Source organism: Bombus huntii, chromosome 8, assembly GCF_024542735.1.
Source record: "Bombus huntii isolate Logan2020A chromosome 8, iyBomHunt1.1, whole genome shotgun sequence".
NCBI classification, from domain to species: Eukaryota; Metazoa; Arthropoda; class Insecta; order Hymenoptera; family Apidae; genus Bombus; species Bombus huntii.
The window spans coordinates 1360010-1382326 of NC_066245.1; the positions used below are offsets into that span (position 1 = coordinate 1360010).

General features: G+C 42.7%; 1 protein-coding gene and 1 long non-coding RNA gene across 4 annotated transcripts in view; one reads left to right on the top strand and one right to left on the bottom strand.

The window, feature by feature from the left end:
- The window catches only part of LOC126868756 (diacylglycerol lipase-beta-like), a 136629-nt gene that overhangs the window by 85665 nt on the left and 28647 nt on the right, over positions 1–22317 (top strand). The window lies entirely within an intron of this gene.
- The window catches only part of LOC126868759 (uncharacterized), a 66452-nt gene that overhangs the window by 26741 nt on the left and 17394 nt on the right, over positions 1–22317 (bottom strand). Inside the window, exon 1 of one of the 3 annotated variants that reach the window (XR_007690745.1) lies at positions 2632–4396. The exons of the other annotated variants lie outside the window; for them this stretch is intronic. This is a non-coding gene — a long non-coding RNA (uncharacterized LOC126868759). Of the gene's footprint in view, positions 1–2631; positions 4397–22317 lie in introns of those variants that run through there. 3 annotated transcript variants of the gene reach the window in all.

Sequence of the window (22317 nt, forward strand, 5' to 3'; positions counted from 1 at the left end):
TTATTTTATGGTTCCTTTTAACAGAAACCTAAAATACCTTCAAATATTAGAAGCGTTATTTCCCAAGCATATTCAGATTCTTATATATATCGCTTCGATCTTAATGTTCTACGCACTTACGCGCTATCGCTCAAGGGTATATTACGGATATTTGTTTATCGCACGATTTACAAAAATTCACCTTTGCTAAGAATTCACCAAAATATCCAAATACGTCGGTGCGATAGTGTATGTACACGTCCTGATATACATCCAGAGACTGTGGAATCGGAATACGTGCATACATTGAAACACCTCCGTGGGGGTCTTTATCGCTGTAATTCGTTTAAAAGGAACTACACGGGCGGGCCGTGAATGCCCTCTTAAGTCATGCTACGCGAGCGAATGTGGTTACCTGTGCGCGTCTGTACGATACTCACACGCCGCCGAGTATAATTGTACGTCTCACGAGCGTTTCGTGACGCGGTTAAATACATTTTTCGGGCCGGATGATCGATGAAGCCCGATAAGCGTGTTCAATTAGCGTAGCGCCTTTGTACACGAGGGCGACTCACCGAATTTATTTATCACGATGATGCACCGTCGATCGGAACAGTTACACGAATGTTTGATATGTCTGTTTAGCGATTATCCACCGCATTGTCCCTTATTCTTTTCTTCTTCCCTTTCCCATTCTCAATCGTCTCATTGTTCCTTCGTGGACCGGCGAAACCGAACGCACTAACGATCGAGCAACTACCACGATTAAATTTACACACGTGACGTTACACGCGTGATGCGTCGCCGATCAGCCTTCAAAGTCGTAAATTCGATTCGGTGGACGTGTAACTTACAGTTGGACGATTTTTATTTGACTCGTCCGCCGCTGGATTTCATTTGCTCTCTTTCTAGTCAACGGATCGCAACGGAAGTTGCCGCGGTCGACGAAGGAAAACTTTCCTCGAATTTTCCCCTCGAAAATAAATATTCGGCTGCCCGACTGATTTATTCCGTTGCAGAATGCGTACGGACTTGCAACGAAAACAGGCCGGCGTTAACCCACTTTCCCGAGTTTCTGGCCAGCTCTATCGAAGTAAAACGAAAATTCCCTGTCTCCTGTGTAACGCTCGTTATCTATGAAAAAAGAAATTTGACGAGATTCGCGTAAACACCTTGCGGATTTGATCGATCGGTTGCCTGTGTACAAGGTTTTTGAATATTTCCCACTTATTATATCGTTGTATATTATATTCAGCGGATAATTTTTGACCATAGACAGTTATACTTTTGAATCGTAACGTGATGTTTCGATACATCTACGCGTATAAATAGCCAGATTTAATTGGATAAAACGATGTTCGTTTAAGGAGAACTGTATCGACATCGCTCCGTCTGCTCCATCTGAACATATAGCCTTAAATCGTTTGTCAAGCATTTTAAACGTTTCCTTATAGATGTTGGAATCGCCGCGGCCGTTAGAACGTTGTTCAACGACAGTTACGAGACTTTTTTTCGAAAACCCGGATTGAATTGTCTTGGGCCATCGAGCCGCAAATAGCGCCTGATCAGTCGTTAATCGCTATAGACAGCGGGTATTATTAACCGTGATCGGTAATCGGTGCGTTGGCGCGACCTGTATCGCGAAGGCAACGGCTCGTGAAGTTAGACATGCTTCGGTAGCAGGTAAACGCATATACCGCCAATGTTCCCTCGATTCTCGTCGTTGTTTCTTCGTGTTCGGGAGATATTTATGTATATCTATCCGGGATGGACGAAGACGGAGGATTGGAAGCTCGATTTCCGTTGCTGATGCGTTAAATTACAGTTTAAACTGCGAAACAGCTGATGGCGAGGCTGCCGATATCCGAGGCTTCGAGATGAAATTCGTGACCTCCCTTTCTCCCCATTCAGCGCACATAGTTTTTCAGTCGATTCGTTTGACGAAGCGCGGGCAACAGTGGCAGATGCTCGGAAGTATTTCACGTTTAACTCGATTCATTTTTCTTCCCTCTCTTCCAGGGAAACTTGCGCCGCGAAACGTTTATTTTAATTATTGTTCCAAACGAAGGAACTTTTCGAATTATTGTTCTGGAATTGTTGCTCCTCCCTGCCATTCGCTTTTTTACGGCCAAACTGGACATCGAGTAAATCGTTTCTGTTCCAAGCGTTGCTCTTCTAGGTTTACCTAGCAGATTTCACCGCGCTCGAACGGTCACGAATTTTTTTTTCCACCGTACCTACACGCCGTGTCATACCTTTTGATACGGTGAAACGAGAATCGTGAATTAAGAGAGTTTCTCGCCGCACGAAGTTTTGCTCGTTTGCGGACAGATACCTATCTCGATTTAATATCGCGTGTTTACATCTGAATATTCATGTTTCGCGCGAGATTAAATTTCAACGAATTGAAACGTATAATTTTGTCGATTTTCAGATCGTCGGTTAGTAAACGCGAAACGTACACGTACATAGTTTTTATAGAAGAATCTGTGGATATTTTTAGAAACAACGCAGAGGTGTCTCGTTTAAACGAAAAGTATTAAAACCGGCAGGATCGTACAACTACAAACAAACATCTTTGCCGGTAACCGCAGAGAAGCATTGCTTCCGTATTAATCCGCTACTTTGATCATAAAATTTACATTCACGTACCTCGAGCTTCTTCCGTATGCGCCACGCCATCGTGAAATTTCCCTTCCTCTTCGTCCTGGCTGGCCCCGAATCCACCAGATCCGACACATCTTACAACCCTTTTCCTTACTTAAATCCAAATAAAGGTTGAGATTCTTGAGTCTTCTCTTCCCTGTCCTCCCCTCGCGATCCAACGTAGGCGGCGCGGCGTTTTACGAACCCCTCCGGATCAGAACTACATTCCTGTCTCTGTTCGTCGCATTTGCTTTATAGCCCTTTTCTTCTTCCTCCTCTGTTCTTCCTTGCTCTTCCTCACTCTCGCTCTCTCTCTCTCTCTCTCTCTCTCTCTCTCGCTTTATCCCTCTCCTCGTCTTACACCACTGCCCACCTTCTTCCGCCGTTCCAACTTCTCTCCCTTTCTCGCTTACCCACTTTCTCTCTTTCTTTCTTTACGCTAACCTTCTCCCGGTCTATCCATCTTTCTTCGACTTTCGACCGGCTTTCATCCTTTTCCGTCTTTCTCCATCTTTCCATCCCTGTCCCGCTACCGCTTGCTCGCTCTCCGGTAACGAGAGGAGAAACACCCTCGCTACTTTTAATCGACCCGCGCTTTCTTCTGCTTATACATACCTAGCCAACCCAGCCCCCACCCCATACTCATCTCCATTCTCCTCGTTCCACCTTCGAGCACTCCCAACCCCCTCGCTTCTTACGTCTCATCTTTACCACCAACATCGTATATAAGTACCTAAGGGCGTTGTCTTTGGTCTTTCGCGTATTTTGCGCTCCGCTCACTACGAAATACGCGAGGGTAGTTCCAGGATTAAATGCGAAATGAAGGCCGCCGGGAAAGACGTTGAGACGTTTTCGGAGGACGGATGCTCGACTTTACCGTCCTCGTTCTTGTCCATAGAGTCCACTCTTTTTCCCCGAGCTTCTGCATAATTTGTATAGGAGAAAAAATAAACGACGAAACAGGACATCGATGATCGTAAATTTTCGTCGATACTTTAATAGATAGACGTCTGACTATGGTATAGAGTATCGAAATTAGAGACAGCAACCGATAACGTCGATATTCTTTTGCAAGCAAGTAGTAAGAATTATCCGGTCTGAACGTCATTCCTTCCGAGTCACGCGATTTTCTATCCAGCAACGTATAGCTTTCGAACGGAACAGTCAGAACTTGCAGCCGGTACAGAACGAGTAAAATTACAGTAGCGATCGAAGCAATGAAAATTTCTAACCAGCGAGTCCGCCGAACGACTTTCAATCCCGACGATCCGCCTCGATCCGTATACGCGAACCTAACGCGGAGGACAATGAAACGCTTTGTTCCCTGACTGTGCAGACGAAGAGGCGCAAACTCCTTTCTTACGTTCCGCTTCTGCCGGTATCCAAGAAAACACGACGATTCCAATAAACAAAGATCGAGTGCAGGTGCAGGATGGCAGATGCAAGCATCTCGACGCGTATGTAGAGATAGTTTCGCGGTTTATGGCCGATTACCATGGCGGTCGTAACGTCTCGTATGTACATAGATACGTATGCGCGTAAACTACATACACATCTATATGTATATATACACACATATATACACATGTAAGACGAATGTACGATGCATACTGGAATAGAACCGCGGATCTCCGTGTATCCGTACATCGTGCAACTCGCGACTTGCGTGCGTGTGCGTCCGTTTCTCGTGCGGCCCTCCTGTACGAGAGTCGGTAGAGATACATCACCTTGCACACAGGCCGTACACTTCAAATACACTGCGAGTCAGTCAGTTAACTCCGAGTCAGACCTTTCACTTCGTGGTCCAGAGAGCACGGCATGGTGCACGATGGTTCCCACAAGTGGGAGCCTTCGCTGTCCGATGCTACAGTTTGTTCCTTGTTTCCAAGGAGCATGGGGAGATGGGAATCGGCCAGGAGTCCATGGACATCCATGGTCCCTGATCGGTGGACTTACGGTTCTTTCTTTCTTTTCTTTTCCCTTTCTTTCTTTTTCTTCACATAGACATTCGCACGACCGCTCAATCGTGAATCACAGCGAGACAGTTTAAAGTGATATTTTCTTATTAACAACGGGAAATTTCTCATCGTTTAAGCAACGTTTCAAATGACCCGACACAGGGTGTTCTAAAAAATTGCTCCCTTCAAATCGTATTTTAATTGTAAGCGTGTTAGTTGCGGTTAAAATTCGACGTATTCACGTGCGATTAGCGCTTAACCGTAGCGAATTTTTCTGCTAGCTTCCTTATTTTCTCCTTTCCAAGAAGCAGACTCGACGTTACGTTTCTGCTAACTGGAATGTCGATAGTCGAACACGTTATATGGGTCGAGATACGTTCCTAGTATCGACGTACATCGATTTCTTATGCACACGCTGTTATTTATCGATACGTAACGAGCTTGTGGAATGTAACTTCCAAAATGCTATTTGCACGAATAAAAATCGTACGACGATTGGCTGTATGAAACGAACGAAAGAAGCGCATTCCGATCGATTATTAGTTTCGTAATTCAGTCCATGAGTAAAATACGATTGCCTTTCGTTGCGTACTGCGCGGGCGAATATTTTAATGGAATTTAATATTTCGATTGTTCGTCGGTGTTCCCGATGTAATTATCGAATAAACGGAATAAAGGCGTTTCTTCTACTTTGTTTTTATATCCAATCAGGCAGGAGTACGCCAATGCATGTTTATACCGAAGATAGATTTTATTGTTGCGTTTGTGGTTATTTCGATATTCCTTCCACTAGTGGTTACGTGTAATAAACGATAATTAAAAAAAAAAAAAGAATCGTTTGAAGTTATTACCTTTGATGAAAAATTCCAGCGTCGATTATACGATGGAATGTATTAGACATAGTAAGGAAGAATAATTATTGCCCTGTTCTTCGATGAACTCGCCCACTCACAACAAACATTTTCGCCGACTAATTAGTAAAATTAAATCACCTTGTCAATTTTTAATCTAGGAAGCTGGCAATAAAACGCGATATTTATCTTTCAGACACGAAAGTCCGTATTTCCTTGGTTGATTTACTAAAACCAATATCTTGACGTAAAATACGTTTCCATTTACATTGTAACGTATTACGTAATGTTTCGTAGGAAATCGACTTAATAGAATTTCGAAAGAAAACGAAAATCGTGTGCTTTCTTACATTGTTCTTTACGAGCTGCACGGATATCCCAATGAAAGTATCTGTTTCTATGGACTTTGGCGAGGCACTTTTTCTCTGACGGCAAACGAAGGCGTGAAAATTCTGATCAAAATCCGACGAACGTCCGTGTCAAAGAAGAATCAAGAATGGAGGACGACGACCGCGTCATCGGTCCGGTAAAGAACAAACATCCACCGATACTTTATACTTACACGACTTTATGAGCAATCAGCTGGTGCTGCCCAGCGTAAATTGTTTGTTCCTCAAACCCATTTAGCTCCATTCCGTGAAATTCTACTCGAATAATCACAGCTTCAGTGCCTACCAATTACGTTTTTGCGAGCAACGCCGTATACGCGTTGTTGCTCGTTTCAAAGAAGCCTATGCTCCGGATGTGAATACAATACTGTTCGTGCTCCAATTCGTCGAAGCTCGCTGCCTAACGTTCCGTGGCTGTACGTATGGTATCTTAGACGTTCGCTCCTCTCCGAATGACTCGACGTTATCTCGTCGGTATGTTATTGGTACACCGCGTATCGTTGTAGTTTCATCATCTACCGAAGAAGCATGTACTAAGAAATCGTTCTTTCGGACAGTCAGAATGTCTTTTGCACACAATCATCGATGCGGACTCTATATCAACCGGAGATAAATTATAATCTTACGGAACGATCCAGTGTGTTGCACGTTTCAAGTTTGAAAAGTAATTTTCGGTTAGCAGTTTTAAGGCTTATCTCGTACCTATTATGATTGTATCGCGTCTTAATTTAAACGCTGTTTCGACACTGAACAATACCAGACTACAGAGCAAAGTAACAAATATAACAATTGTGCAAGTATCTACTGTATTTCATTACTCGGATTGATACTGATATTATCAAATATCAAAGATATCGGTAAATTTGATTTCTGAAAAATATGAAAAAATTGAATGTACGACAGGTAGAATAAGCGAATAACGACGAAATACAAGAGCAAAGTATAATAGATCGATAAATGCGATTCGGATGAAAATATATCGAGTTAACTTTCTAGAAGGGAGAAGTCGTTTTATGAATGTAACCTTGCGAGAACAAATTCAGTGCAAAAAAGATTCAGAATTACAGGGCTTCGAACATTTTTGCTCTAATGTTCCCACCATGTAGCTAATAACAACGTCGATAATCACCGACAATAATAATCACGCTCTCGGCACTTTCGTACACGCGCTTCAGTAAATCATTATATCATCGAATCGCAACGCACTTATCACACACACGACGTACATGCGAAAGGAAAAGCGGCGGTAGAAAAATACCTGTTGGTCAGAGAAATACGTGGCCGAGGAAAAGGGGAAGGTACAAGCTTGGCGAAAGAGTAGGCAGAAGGCAGATGGTGGGGAGGAGGAATGGGGAAGCGAAGAGGTGCCAGAGAGGAGAGAGAGGAGAGTCGAGAAAAGAGGAGCTGTCGCGCATTGAAGTCTCCGAAACGGCAGGGTGCTCTCGCCAAGAGTAACACGAACGAACGAAGTAGAGTTGAAACAGCGTATGTGGGGAGGAGACGATGCCTCTCACGGCGGAGGAGGCACAAGGGGGAAAGAAAAGAGGTGGTACGAAGCAGAGCGGAGCGAAGCAGATCGGAGCAAAGTCGAGGCATCGAGCCATTGACCCGTGGAATGAGGGGGTAAGCTCTGGGTACACCAAGAGTCCGTGTAGGATATAGAACGCTAACACGTACATGATCTGTACGTAAGTGTCCATATAAGATGCATAAATACGTATGTAATGGACGTGTACCGGTGTCGAAATTACGGTACGGATAGATCGAGAACGATTAAGAAATACGTGACGGGCGTTGTGTTTGTTCGCTCTCGTAACGCCTGTGTCTGCACCGCCGAACCGTGTATGCTGCTTGATTTAGTTACATTCGCTATGTTGCCTTTGACTCGAGCTCCGATCGGTAAACTGGCACTATTCGACGCGCTCTCGAGAATACGCACCGTCCCACGTGTTACCCATGGCTACGGGCTATTCGCCAAGCTACGCGAAACAATCGAGTTCTTACACAATCCGTGTGATATTATTCTCAGACTATCGATATTCGCCTTTAAGTAGCCATCGTATGTCGAAATTGATACGAGATTAATTGTATTTTTACGTATATCTTTTAAACAATTCGAACGGTGATCAGCGTTAAGCGTATTTCTAATATACATATATGCTTTATAGTATTGTAGGACAAACTCTTAAAGAATAAGTAGCAGCCTTGTTGTCTACGACCGAAGCTAAATTTCATGTCGATCGTTCGACAATACTGTCAACTACGATAACACGTATTTCAACAATAGCCGTTTGTCTGAACAAGGATGAAGCTGTGAATATAAATGAAGCATAAATAATGAAATTTGTATAGGAGGTCGTTCAATCGGGAACCAATTAAAATTACGTTCCAATAAATGAAGTTGTAATCGTAAAAATGACTATATTGCGATAACAAAAATGTCACCAGTGATATGCAGTCTTAACGAATAGAGATGCGTATTAAATTTTCCGTAGAATTACGAGATGGTGTGAAAATTAACGCCGTTTCGACGAAAAAAGGTACGCAAGAATGAACTGACAAGAAAGTCGTCGAAATTAAGTTCTCGGTATAGGTATCCTTCCTTGTGTCAGGAAACGAGTAGATCGAGAGCGATTAAGAAAGCCGTGACGGTGCATTGTGTTTTCTTGCTCTCACGAGACCGCGTGTGCTCGGTTTATGCTGTTCGAGCCTACATCGTTCTTGCGGATCGGTGGTTGAGGAAGGCGCACGTGTGCGTTGCACGTGTGTAGACGTACGAACGTGGATGGTGGCGGCGAGGCTGCTGTGGTACCGATCTTCGTGGCCGCCCAGGGTCATGCCCTACCCTCTCGCGCTACACAATAATCTTCTTCCTCGTCGTGTGTGCTCTGGTATCTCTACAGCGCAGACGACTCCATAGTCGCTTCGTTTTTCTCCCCGCGAGCCTCTGCCCTTTCGCAAAGGTCCCGTGATCGGCGTTGCGGCCGTACGCTTGTCCTTCTATCGTTTCTCTTCTTCTCTGCCCTGTCCTTATCTTCCCCACCTGCTCTTTTCCCGCTCGTCTGTCCAATATGTGCAACTCTTTCTGTTTTCTTTTTCTTTTCCCTTTTCTTTTTTTTTTTTTTTTTTTTTTCCTTTTCGGTTACACTCGTTCTCCTTTCTCGAGGGAATGAAACGAATTTATACAAGGAGATGTAATGTTCGCTACCTGAGACGACAAGCTGGTAACGTTCCAATAATTTTTTCACATGCAAATTAGATCGTGTTTGGACAATTTTATTCCTGTTTCATAGGTAAGAAGCTTTACGTAGCAACTTTATGATTCCGGTGATAATGCATGCCAAGATTTGCAACACGGCTTTATAAATAACTTGGCGCATGTTGCGGTCTCTCCTTTTGCAAATCTCGTTCGATCGACATTGCGGCGGCGCACTGGCCCTCTTTTCATCCTTTCCATTTGCTTCGTTTCTTTCTTTTCTCGTCCTTCTTGTTTTACAGCCTTGTCTGCATTTTTTGTCCGCGCGGGCAATTTTGTTCGGCAATTCGAACTGTACGTGAGGACGCAATCAGTGGTAAGACGAGTGGCTCGATTCTCCCAGTACTACATATATCAATGTGTTAATTTTACTTTCGTTCTTTTCTTCCGTTTGTGTTTCGTGTATGTTGATCTAACAACAGCGGTATGTTTCCCTCCGTATCCTGAATATAGACTATAACGTATCTGATTTTACTTATCAGTAACGATCATAGTTGCGTGAGCGTCATCTCGAGCTACGACTTTGTGTAAATATTTGAACGCCGTGTATACGGCGAACAATAATTGCAATAAATTCTGATCAAATTGATCTTCAATTCTTAATTTACTTTTATTTCAAATGTTATGCCATATTAGGATAATATCTTAATTTGCTTTTGCCTTCTATAAACAAATCGTTTATTTATTATATTTGTAATAGGACGTACTCGACCGTATTTCCGTTAAGAGCGAAATTTCTAATTCTTACTGTAACATCTCACTGGGTTCCTTGAACTATCAAAGTGAATAAACATAAAGTCATTCTTTCACAATGCAGAGTACGCGTGTGTCTGCATATCCGATCGAATGGAACGAGAAAGACGCATTCTTCTACTTCTTGTCGAGTTCTCGTTACAGCGGAGATTCTTTGTTATAATAAGAAGCACGGCTGCTTGTACATAGTACGTCTTTGCTTCATAAATTTTCTTCGTACGATTTTGTTTTGTCCCCCTATAGGAATAGAAATACTTAACAGACGAAACCTTTGAAAACCGTCTACTTACAAATTTTTCTTTACTTTAATAAGTTTGCGACAAGCAAGATACAGCAACAACTACATCTTTCGACATTTTCGTTTTGTATTGTTACAAATATCTTACGACTTTTGTTTATGATATTGTAATACTTAAAAAAATTCTTTGATCTTTATACTCGTGTTAATTTTTCTCCTTTATGTATATTCTATTTTCTGTTCTTCGCTTCTTTCTTCGCGCTTTATCCTCGTCTCGTACTTTACTTACAATGAAATAGCTTGCAGACAGTAACAGTCGGTATTATGACTTACGCTTTCTTCAGCAAGGCACCCCCATTGATCAAGTAGTTCATTAGCAGAATAGTACCGCCTATAACTTACACATTGAAGCTATATCTTTACGTTAAATCTTAACCTTTCGGTATACCTGCGAGTCTATATTACACCAGGATAAATCAACAGGATGAACGAAGAAGGTACGACGAGCATCGTGTAAAAATATGGCTACACTTTATACAGCAACGAGCCTCATTATGCGGCAATCCCGAATTTCAAATCATACGTACAACGACGCCAAAGTTGGCGAGAAAGTAAGTTAAAAGAAATACGGACGTAGGGACGATCGTTTCACCGGTCGCGTGAAATGGAACGGCGCGCGCGGCTTCCCGAGCAGCAAAAGGGAAGATAGAAAGCCGAGACACCCGTAGGAGCTCGCCGATTAACTCTGAGGTCTCAAACGAAAAGCAGTTAGGTCGTCACGCGTTGCGGTTTTGCAGATTCGCCGGCGTTGTCGCGGAAATTGAGCGGATTCAAGCTTGAACCCATGATGGAACGGAGTTGACAGAGCAAAGGATAGAGTAGAGGATATCGCCGTGACGGAAAAGAAGGGGGAAGGAGAGGTGAAGAGAAAGGAGAGGAGAAAGAAGGAGAAATAAGTAAACGGAAAGACAGATAGCTACGGTGAAACAGGGATGGAAGGGAGAGAAAAGAGAGTCGAGGGTGGTAAATGGAGGAGAAAGGAGCAACTCGATGGAGCAAAGGAAGAAAGAAGAGGCAGCAAACGGCAGAAGCTTCAACAACCGTCGGTGAAGCGAAAGGAGACACGACGGGCGCCAGCCCAAGAGACACACAGGTGGGCGTGGCGCCTATCCCTACGCGGCGCACCGGGTCGCCACGATATGAAATTATATACGTTGGCTAAGGGTATATTCGTCTTTGTTCCTTTCCCTTTTCTTTTCCCGCCGTCTCGTTTCGTCGTTCGCCCCGGCAGCTCCCTGCGTCCGCATTTGCTTGCAGTCGTATCCCGGTTGCAGTCGCAAAGCCAAGCAAGAGTGCGGCCGCGAGCACAATACGAATAAATAAGAAAAACCTTGTGCGCGCTTGTTCCGTCACGAGCTGTGGTCGACAGGACGGACGCCGCCGTCTCATCTCGCGGCGGCCAATCAGCCTCGTAATCACTGAGCTCTCTGAACGTTCGTTGTTGCCGGTGACTTAGACTCTACCTACTGGCTTAACGCGCCGCGCCGCGGCGACGACGACGACGACGGTGGCGGCTCGATGGTCTCTTCTTCCTTTAACTCCTCTGCCATCCTCTCCTCTCCTCTCCACTCTTCTTTCGTCGTTTATCCTGCACAACTTTACTCCGATCTCCGATCTACCGGGGTTAGCCTGCGTACCTATCTAGTACCTAACTCAGCCTCTTACGTACTCACGTGCCCGTTCGTTACTACTACGTTCGCCGCTGCTACTCACAACCGAGCTTCACCCTCTTTTCCTATCCAACGAGTAGGGAACGAAAGGAATACTTTATACTTCTCCGCTGTAGCTTCTTCGGCAGACACGGATCGACCACGAGTTTATAACGATTTCTTTCAACGACTTTATGTTTGAAATTTTAACGGTTTCAATCGAGTATGCGTGCCTTTTAAAAAAATCGAATATCAGTATGGTTCTCCAAACTACACTCGTATCCGGTAGAATGAGATAAAAATGCTTGTTCAACACGGATGTAAATTTCTTTTATCCAAACTCCATTTACTCGAACAGAGTAGAATCAAATTAAAATTAGAGGAGCAAACTGTTCCACGGTTCGTAAAATTCAATTTTTTAATTTTAGTTCCTGATATAAGAGCAAAGACGAATTCGATATCAACGGTATAATTCTAGTGTGTAAACTGGCGTTGATGTAACCCGACAAAAGAGAGGACAACTCGGGCAATAAGTCGGCAACTTGTATGTCACGGTTGTCCTCAAAAAACGAGAAACAACTTTCGAGAAAACTGAAAATCCAGTGTTCGAAGGGAGGACCGAGAATCGAGTCAGCAAAAATTGCAGATAATCGAACGATGGAGCTTTTACGATTTTTCAGTAGATCGTAGATTCGATGGAATAAAAGTTTAACCTCCTCTGAAAGACGAACGGTTTGTACGTTTAAGAATTACGAAATGTTTCGTCGCATTGTTTATATTTGGTATTTGAAATATTTCAGCATTTTTCGCCATTAAAAAGAACTTCATTTATACAGAAACGAATTCCGTAAGAAGCTTCTTGCGTATGTAGATTGTTGATTATTGCGAAAGCTTGCCGTAGAAAGTATTAATTATATAGCCAGCATCGTCACGGTAGACGTAACCATTTCACATCCTTAGTAGCGAGTTTTCATACGAGCAAGCATTGCTTCATGCTTGGTATGCCATACAATCTCGAAGAGGAAGGTGACAATTAAGGCACTGCGCCTTCTGTCTGTCTGTTTCTCTGCTACAAATGTTCAGCGCGTCCCCAATTAGCGGTGTTACCTTTTGAAAGGTGCACCTATTGTACCGTATGCATGTGACACAGGAAGAATACGAGTGTGCACGCTGATAGCAGTGGGTGGGTACGAAGGAACAGGAAAAAAACAATAGACGAAGACGTTCGTTCCAGGTGTAATCTGTATGTGGAGGTAGCCCAACCCTTGCTTTACGAACCGAAGCACACCTGCTAAACAGTTTGAAACACAATCTCGATGCTCGACCGTGTGCGCAAATTTGCAGCTGCATTCAACCGGGTTGCATCTATCTTTTGCTTAGAGAGTCGATAGATGCAAAAAATGTCCTTTCTATCAACCACTTCCATTTGTTTCCGTGTTCGTCTCCTCGAATGACAGATGACATTTTCTATTATCGACTTACGATCGAGTTTCTCATGGAATAGATAATTTATTCTGTTTGCGAAAATACAATAGCGAGATATAGTTCATATTCGACGAATCCAGTGTTACGGAGATTGGTGTCTGCGTAGAACCGCAGATGGACTGATATTGAAATGGAATCACGCCCTCGACAGATCGGACTACGTTCCATCTCCAGGATCTTACACGCTTCAAGATAGCGTACGTATTTCGTGTTACAGCCACCACGATTCTCCTATCCGCTATCGTATATTTCCATCGATCTGTCTTGCGCGTTCTCTACGTTTTTTCTACGTGTCACGATGTACGCACGCGTTTTATCGCAATTTTACGCAATTCGTATAAGCTAACTGTGTGCGATACAAAACACTCGACTTTGTAGAGTTACTAAAAGTAGCCGAATACTTTTCTTTCAATGACCAACGTCAGAAGACGAAGGAAATCAATATTCATATTTAATAGTTTAATTAAGTGGCGATTTAGATTCATTCGTTACTATAACAGATAATTGATAATACGATGATGATGCAGCATTTCGAATAAAAGTTTGTTGCTTCCGAAGGATAAATGGATCGTCACAGCTGATACCCGGTTCAAAAATTCTGTCTTTGCCGTAAAAGAATGGAATAACGTCGTGTCTTTGAGATAGAACCGTATATTTTTTTTCTTTTTTCTTCTTTTACGCGCTTTTATAATTCGTTTGTCAGTTGCGCGATGCCCATGAATATGTTGTTCGTAAATGGACGTTAATGACGTTCATCGGGCACGTACGTACGCGTCCAGTATTTAAGAAGTAAAACTTTTGAAATTTTCGCGAACACAGATGACGTTTGTAATCGAATTTCCATCCAATGTATCGAAATAAATGAAACGTTTGTAGGCACTTTCATTCGCCTAATTTCACTTTTCCGATATTTGATAAACTTCTTCTATTTAACGGGTCGATAACTGTTTGCAGAGATTCAACTTTAAGCTTTCATAGTTATTTACATAGACGTATAGCGCGATACTACTTTGGGCGAGCGACTTGTAAATTGCAGGAAGCCTGGCAGTTCCGAGTAATTTAAATCAGAGGATACGTGTATTACCATCGATACCGCGAGATATGCATTCATTTGCGGTGGAAGCTCGTGGTCGCAGCAAATCCTCGTTCAATTTGCGATGTTACAGATGAAGATCTTCTGTTACCCCTCCCTCCGTTGCTACCTTGCCATCCCGCCTATTATCTACAACCTTTCCAATCCTTTGCCTCGCTTCATTCTCCCGACCGCGTGAGAAAACGCATCGAAGGTAATACGTGACGCGTGGTTTCGAATCAGCTCTAGCGCCAAGAATGCAATTCGATCAAGAGTTACAAGGGGGGAGCATTGTCATGGTCGAAGATACAATTTCGAGACTTTTAACTTATTACGTGCCGATCTTTCGTATATCGTAAAAGAAGCTACATCGTATATCTTTATTAAATCGCACGACCAGCGTCACTTACCATCGCATATCTTATTAAACGTCGAGAAACGTACGGAGTTGTCGATGTAAATGAGATAGGTCAGAGTAACAAGTTCGTTCGTATTTTATCCTGAACGGTATTAAACGTTGCTTTTGACCAAATTGGATTCTGTTAAATTATTTTTCTGGTAATCCATTCAAGCATTAACAGTTACAATCGCGTTGTAATCAAACCTATCGATATTAATCACGAGACGTGTAATTTCTCATGGTAACGCTTCTCCGCCTATCACGGTTGATAATTTGCGAAACGATACAGGTATCGCACTGATCGTACCAACGAAGCGATAACTTTTTTTCGTCTCTCGTGTACACTTGCTGAACAAGGGGAAAGACGACGATCGAGCCCGATAATAATTTTTATCGTCACCGGCCTGGCTAAATTTGTTTGCTCGGCTGGTTGGTGGATGATGATCGCTGGTAGTGTGATCATCGGGGTAACCGAATGCCGCGTGGAAAGTCCGTGGCAGCTTCGGCGAGAGATGTATGTATAACGTGAGCGTGTATGTCACGGGCAGTCACGACCGCAGACACGGCCTCGTCTTTCTCTCGGCTCTCGGTGCCTCTCTTTCCTTCTCTCGTTCACCGATGCACCAACGTTCGAATGTATCTGCCGAGATGGCCAGCTCTGCTCGGGCCTCGCCGGCGCGTCCGTGCGGTTGCATCCGCACGGTCGCGTTCAAACGTGTTACGAATCCCTTATACGCGTATATACGAACAGTTTAAGGTGTTAAGTTACACGTGCCGGGCCCCTTGATAACCTTTATGGCGGGTGAAAGAGTTTTGCAGATGATGCTGCTCCTTCTTGCAGCCAACGTGTACCCATGGTCGAGCTTTGCTTGACTTTTTAACCCTCGGCCTCGCCTCGAACTGATACATCAGCCTTTTTTAAAGCGATCATTAGAAGCGTGGCTTCCTCGAACAAGCAAAAAACATAGCTTTCTCGAAGGCGACCGAAAGAAATTGCCGAATCTTATCGTTATCTGTGTTTGCTTAATTTTTTAAATAAAATCGTCCGATTAGCAAATTCAAGTTGGAAATAGACAATTTTTTAAACATTCTAAAACTTAAGGATAATTACCACGTAACAATTCTATATACACGTATATGTTATAAACGTTACAGCGAAATGTTGCATTAATTTGTCTTTTACGTTTGGAACGTTTAATTTTCACTCAAATCCATGAGAGACATTTAGGGTGTATACGCAGGCAACAGTAATGTGAAACTGGTAGGTAAGCGTATAGTTCATTGTATGTATAATGTGTTGTTATAATCCAGACGTACGATCATTCGTACGAACATATATGAATTTAAGGTGTTACGTTACACGTGCCAGAGTCCGTTTATCGTAGATAAACCGTTTTGGCGTTGCTGCTGTTTGTCGTGATGAATGCTCCCGGTGCTGCTACTCATTATTTACACATGTGATATCTATACCCACGTAACAACTCTGAATTAATTCCTCCAAAACAATACAGAAATTCGTTTCATACGCCCTTTGTCGTAAATACAAAGACGCACCGTTTTATAGAAAATAATTCTCCAACTTGTCTTACTTATTTATTAGACTATCTCTTCGCTCTGTAGAGAATTTTGTTACAGCAATCGTAGTACAGAGTTCTTCGGTTTGAGTAAACATTCAGTGACGCGATATTCGATGATTTTTTGGCGAAGCCCTTTAACCATTGCGCGTATTAAATAAAAAATCAGTCTGTCGTAATTTTGTATTTTGCTATACGTTTACCAATTTACTTCCGCGTCTTTCTTCGCACATGCCACTGTTCCGCAACGTTCCGCAAAAATTCCGCGCGACGTTCTACGTATACAGCACATATAATAAAACCCAATCATCGACGAATGTGTTAAAATGTATATGAATGGAAAAATTTCGATTCAGATAGGTGCATAAAAATTCACTCGAGTGTAAGAGTAAAATGTACAATAGACGTTCGAACGATGCATCGGTATCGAGTGTCTACGCAAAAACGTAACTGCGAGTATGTACTTAAGAGGCGCGCACGCACCCATCTTCAGGTGTTAAGTTACCCCTGTTGGGTCCGGTTCGGTTGCTATCGCAGATAAAAGGTCGGTTTTACCGTGGCTGCCGCGGCGCGATGCTCGACGCGTAAACGTGCGTAACGGCCCGATGAGATACGCCGACCGTTAAACGCGCACACGATATCCAAATAAAATCAAAGAAGAGCCTATGCGAAATAAATATTAGGTAGACGATCGTTTGGGATAAGAGAGGCACGAAGGAGGGGCGGTCCGGGTGTAAGAGGCCTTCAGGTCGTGGCCGCGGGAGATACAAATGATATCGGCTCGAAAACCTGCTCGGAGCCACCTTGCCTCCTGGATAGATATACGCGATTCGTGCCTCCTTTGGATTCGTCGGCCGCGACTACGCGTGCAAACAGCCAAGAGTACTTTCAATCTTTCCGAAAAAGCTCGATAGGACGGGAAAGTTGTCGGTGATTGATCTCGCGCGGTTTAACCTTTGTATCCTGATATAGTACAGAGAAAAGCAGCGTGATTCGGGGAACGATCATTGAAATCTGTACAGATTACTAAATTCCAGGCCATTGTAACAACGCCCCGAGTTAATCTTCTCGTTGATCTTGCTGTTTGCGAGATAAACGAGTAACGTTGCATCTGTTTAGGAAATAGAGGTTCGCTCGAAGAAACTTTAAATTCCGACTATTCGACTTTGACTATGTGAGAGTTGTTTAAAAGGGATCTTATCGGATCGTTGATTTGGAATTGCTAGAACTTAGGTGTAACTTCAGCTGGTTATGAGTGTTAAAACGCGCGATAAAACATAACCGATATTACGATTCTTTTTCCTTTTTTATAAAAACTCTGATCTTACAATGAAATACTTTGAAACGGAGATATATGTAAATGTTCCGTCTAAATATCTTGTATGTAAAATAGTCGAAGCACGATACGTTTTTAATTCATCTAATTTCCATCGCGTTTAATTCAAAGTACGTCACAAACGTTACATTACGGATACATACCTATAATTAGTTCTAATGTTCCGATCATATCATATCCTGCCCGACCGCTATTACGTAGCAAAGATGTAATTGAAGTAATTTAAACATCGTCAGGCGCTATTAAAGTAGCACGTATCGTCGGTAGGATCATCGACGACTGTCGTTAGGACACCTAAATGTTCAATTAGCACGTAAAACGTTAATTATGCGAATGGTGAAACAGCCAAAACATTCGTGCGATGAGCGATTTTAACGACTCTAATTAATAAATCCGCAACACCGGTGCGCGGATTGTTTATTCGTACGAGCGCTCGGTTAAATCTAAAGTGTCCGAGTTCTTGAAGCGTGCATAAGTCCGGACCCCACGCTGGCCTGGCCTCAACATTTTTTACCCCGTCCGGAGGAATAGGTGCACCGTACGGAGGAGCTCCAGTAACGATGGATTCGAACGAGCGTTCATTCCGCGCGATCAAACCGTTCATATTGATCGCAATCTAGCGGTAAATTAATCCCTGATATTCACGAAGATCAAGGGAAAATATAAATCCTACGTTATCACCTCGTCGTGTCCCGTTCGAACTAATTTGTTAATGTAGCGCGAACGATAATGGTTTTTCATCGAATCTGATCTCAGGCTCGAGAGCGTTAAAACCAAAGTTTATCGATCTCGTTCCGTTGAAAAAGCAGTGCTTACGTGTGCCAGGTGCACGGTAATATACAATACTTTCGGCGTGATCGTGCGACGGTACGTGCACATAGCGAACTACGCCAGAGATCGATGTAACAGAAGGGCATGTATACCTACGGTAAGTAGATACGTATATACCTGCAGCTTCCAAATACACTTTATGAAATTCCATTTTATGGTATCTTGTCGGAGTCGGGGCCTTCGATTTGGTGCTAAGAACTGAAGCAACAGGTGCGACGCTCCAGCCTTTACGCCGTTACCCTCAGAAGCTCAGGTAGTACGTACGTTGTCGAGGCAAATCATTTTAAGAAATCTTTTATTCACCTTGTTCCTTCCGTTGTATAGCCGCGTGTATCTATTGTATTCCTCTATATACGATATATCTTATATAGTAATTTTATATATGACTGTCCTTACGTGCATAAAATTTCAAAAGTATCTCCAATTTATATATATAATAATTTTCTTCGGTGATTTAAAATCGACACAAAGATTCGACAAGTATATTGTAAAGTATCAGTAGTTCAACGATAGCCAATGAGAAACGAATTTGTTTATTTGATAAGTAGAGCTGATCTTTATTTGATCGTATTGTTTGGACGAGCTTGCGCGATGTCGTGGAGCCATCGCTATGGCTATGCTTCGGATCTTTTAAGCGGCAAGCAAACCACTCACGCAGCGCAGCGGACCGCGAAATCGACGCTCACATATGAACTTGGAACGAGAGAGTTTCCTTTTCTTCTCTTTTGCTTCTCTATCTTGACGTGGAAACGAAAGAACAACGAAAGAGCAACGAAAGAACGGATCGTGCACGATCTTTACCGCCAATTTTCCACATCCATTCGTACGCCTTTTCACCATTCTCTCTATCTCTTACAATTATTTCTTACGCAGACCGTTTCCTTGTATATCCTCCGTATACGTTAACAAAAATTATCCTCTTTTCTCAAAAATTTCCTCTTTGAAATATTATCGTCTAGAATATCATTGTACGATACTTTCCCGTATCGTTGATCATTGTTGGGCCGTCGACGATCCGTAAGACTTTAGATCGAGTTAATTTTAAAATACTTGCTAATTTATACTTTTGTTTTACGCGGCAAAAATACAAGTGACAATTATTACGCAAGATATAGGATATAGATTAAAATTAAATATTCTAAAGTTCAATTCAAAAGCTGGTATCGTCTCTTATGTTCCAACGATACCAATCAAGGGTTTCGGTTAATATCGTTGCGTATATGTCTGTGATCGTTTTCTTTTGTCTTTTATATTTTAAAGAAACAGCTTTAATTAAAAATCTGCAGAAATAGTTGCCGATTAGGAATACACAGAGTGTTTGTAATTACGTATGACAGCACGGGGAACATCCGTGCTTCAGGAGGTGAAAAATTCATTGGGGAGAAATTTTATCTGATCGAAACACGCCACAGTACTCGTGACACCCTTCTGGGGTTGCTCCGAACAAATTGCTTTCCCTCGGACCAATATGATTAATTAACATGGAAAACTAAATCGATATAATGGCGCGTATGCCAAGTACGAGCCGAGGAGGAATGTCAAAATTTTACTTTGGTCTAATTTTCTCATGCGAAGGTTATATAGAAAAACACCGCTATTTCCAAGTTGATTGAACGCGTTTAATTTCCCAGCAATTTTTAATAAGTCGCTTTAATAACTTGCGAAAAGTATCTATCAAAATTGATGTCATTCGGCATACGATTGCATGTATTAATTTATATCAACTATATCTAAATTGTATCTCGTTTGATAAATTAATCGATAGAATAGTATTGATATATAGCGTACATATAACAGTGGTATCGATTCTATTACAAAAAAAAAAAAATAGTTGTTACGGTATGAAGACTGGCAGAGGTCGTGATCGAAGAGGAGCAGGCTCGTTCGAAAGACACGTATGCGAACGTTTCGTTCGAAAGAGGGAAGGGAAGGGAAGGGAAGATAGATTTATGCTGGATCGCCAGGCACCGCCGTGTTCGTGTCACCCCTGCAGGGAAGGGTGACTAAGAAGAAGGAGTGGAAAGCAAAGCAGGGTAGGGGGGCAAAGAGGGAGTTTTAATGTATGCCTACCGAGAGAGGCTATAAAAATCAATACCTCAAATTACCAGGCAGTACTTAATTTTCTTGGAGCAACCAGCCCCGGCACGCTGCCTCTCTGTAACTCCCCCTTTACCACCACCTCCCTCCTCTTTTCGCGAAACTCTGTTCCGTCGGCGGTGGATCGACCAACGAGACGGATTTCCCTGCATTCACGTGCATTTTACTTCCAGCAGGTCCTGCAATTACGCGACGCGGAAGTATTTTTAAATTTTAAAGGGAAGAATGCGGTATTAAAAATGCAGCAACGACGACAAGAGCCACTCTCTTTATCCTTCTCTCTTTACTCGTTTCGTTTTTCTTTCCTGTGCCCTCCCCCCCCCCTCCTCCTCCACGCTCGTCTTAATCATTAAACCATGGAGAAGGGCGGGCCAGCAGCGGATCTGAATTACTTACAAATAAGTGCCGATCTCGGATGTTCTTAAACTCGTATTGAAAGCCAGAATTATCGGAGATACGAGTCGAGAGTGCTCTTGTGGCTTATTGAATTACAGAAATTAAAGTTCATTTGCGCCAGTGGAAAGATAACTTTTGATATTGGTTGGAAAATTACTCGTGTATAAACCGCTGAAAGGTTGTGCGTTTCCCTTCTCGTAATTCTTCGCGGCTCCTCTGAATATCGTGCTTTTTATAACGTACCGTCGTTGTTCCACGCGATCGATAAAATCTTCGTATCGATTTTAATAGAGCTATTACGTGCATGATTAAAGAAAAGAAAATAAATTAAATTACAAAAGCTCACGTATTTCGATCGATCGCTATTTATCGTGTTTACTTTCGCACGGATCGGATATTCAACACGCAACACGTACGTCGCGTGATTTAACAGAGTGACGCTAATTAATTACCCTGGCGGAAAAGAAAATGGTATCTCGTAGGCCTCGACCCTTGAGTGGCAAGCAAGATTACGACTCAACTCTAGCGGAAGGGTTGAAGCCCTGCCGCTTGATTTTATTGTCCGCCTTCTCTCTCTCCTTTAACCACCCTCGATTCTAGCCACCGTCGCGTCGCGTCGTCCTGCTTTCCTTCCTGCCCGACCCGTCGTAGTCTTTCGTTTCTTTCCCTTGCTTTCCCTTTCGTCGAGCATACCGGTGGTTACCGATGGTAGAAAAATTTCTTCCGCGTACTCGGTTATGCCTTTTCGTGTATGATCGTGCGGTGATGTTAGCGTGCCAGTGTCTGCGATCGACTGACCCGCGCAAGGCTGACCAGAAGAAAGTGTTTTTGTACCAGAGGTCGATACGCGAGACGTTATTTTCCCTTCTATCGAACTTTTGCGTTCAACGCACGGGTTCTTAATCGAAGCTTATACAAGATGCTAATGCCTGATGTTACGCGAGTAGATAATTTCTTCTGTAAAAGTAGATGAAAAAAGCGTACCTGCAGTAAAATTTTTCCGTTTGATGTTCAATTTTTATGCAAAAACACGTGCACTTACAACCGCGTTATATCTAAAATTCGATTTATCGGGCAGTACCGTATTTTATATTTCTTGATCTCATGTACAATGTTTACAAAGTTATCTCAGAAAATACTGAGAATCTCGATCAATTAATGCAAAGAGTTAATTACGCGTTTAAAAACATACGATCTTTGATCCCAGAGGGGATCCGTATTAGCGAAAGTGTGTATATACGTATACGTAATTAATCTATAATTATACAAACCGTATAATTAATTTAGTACGTACGAATCGGATTTTTAGGCGAAGTCAGTGCTAAATCGTAGATCGCGTCGCGTCGT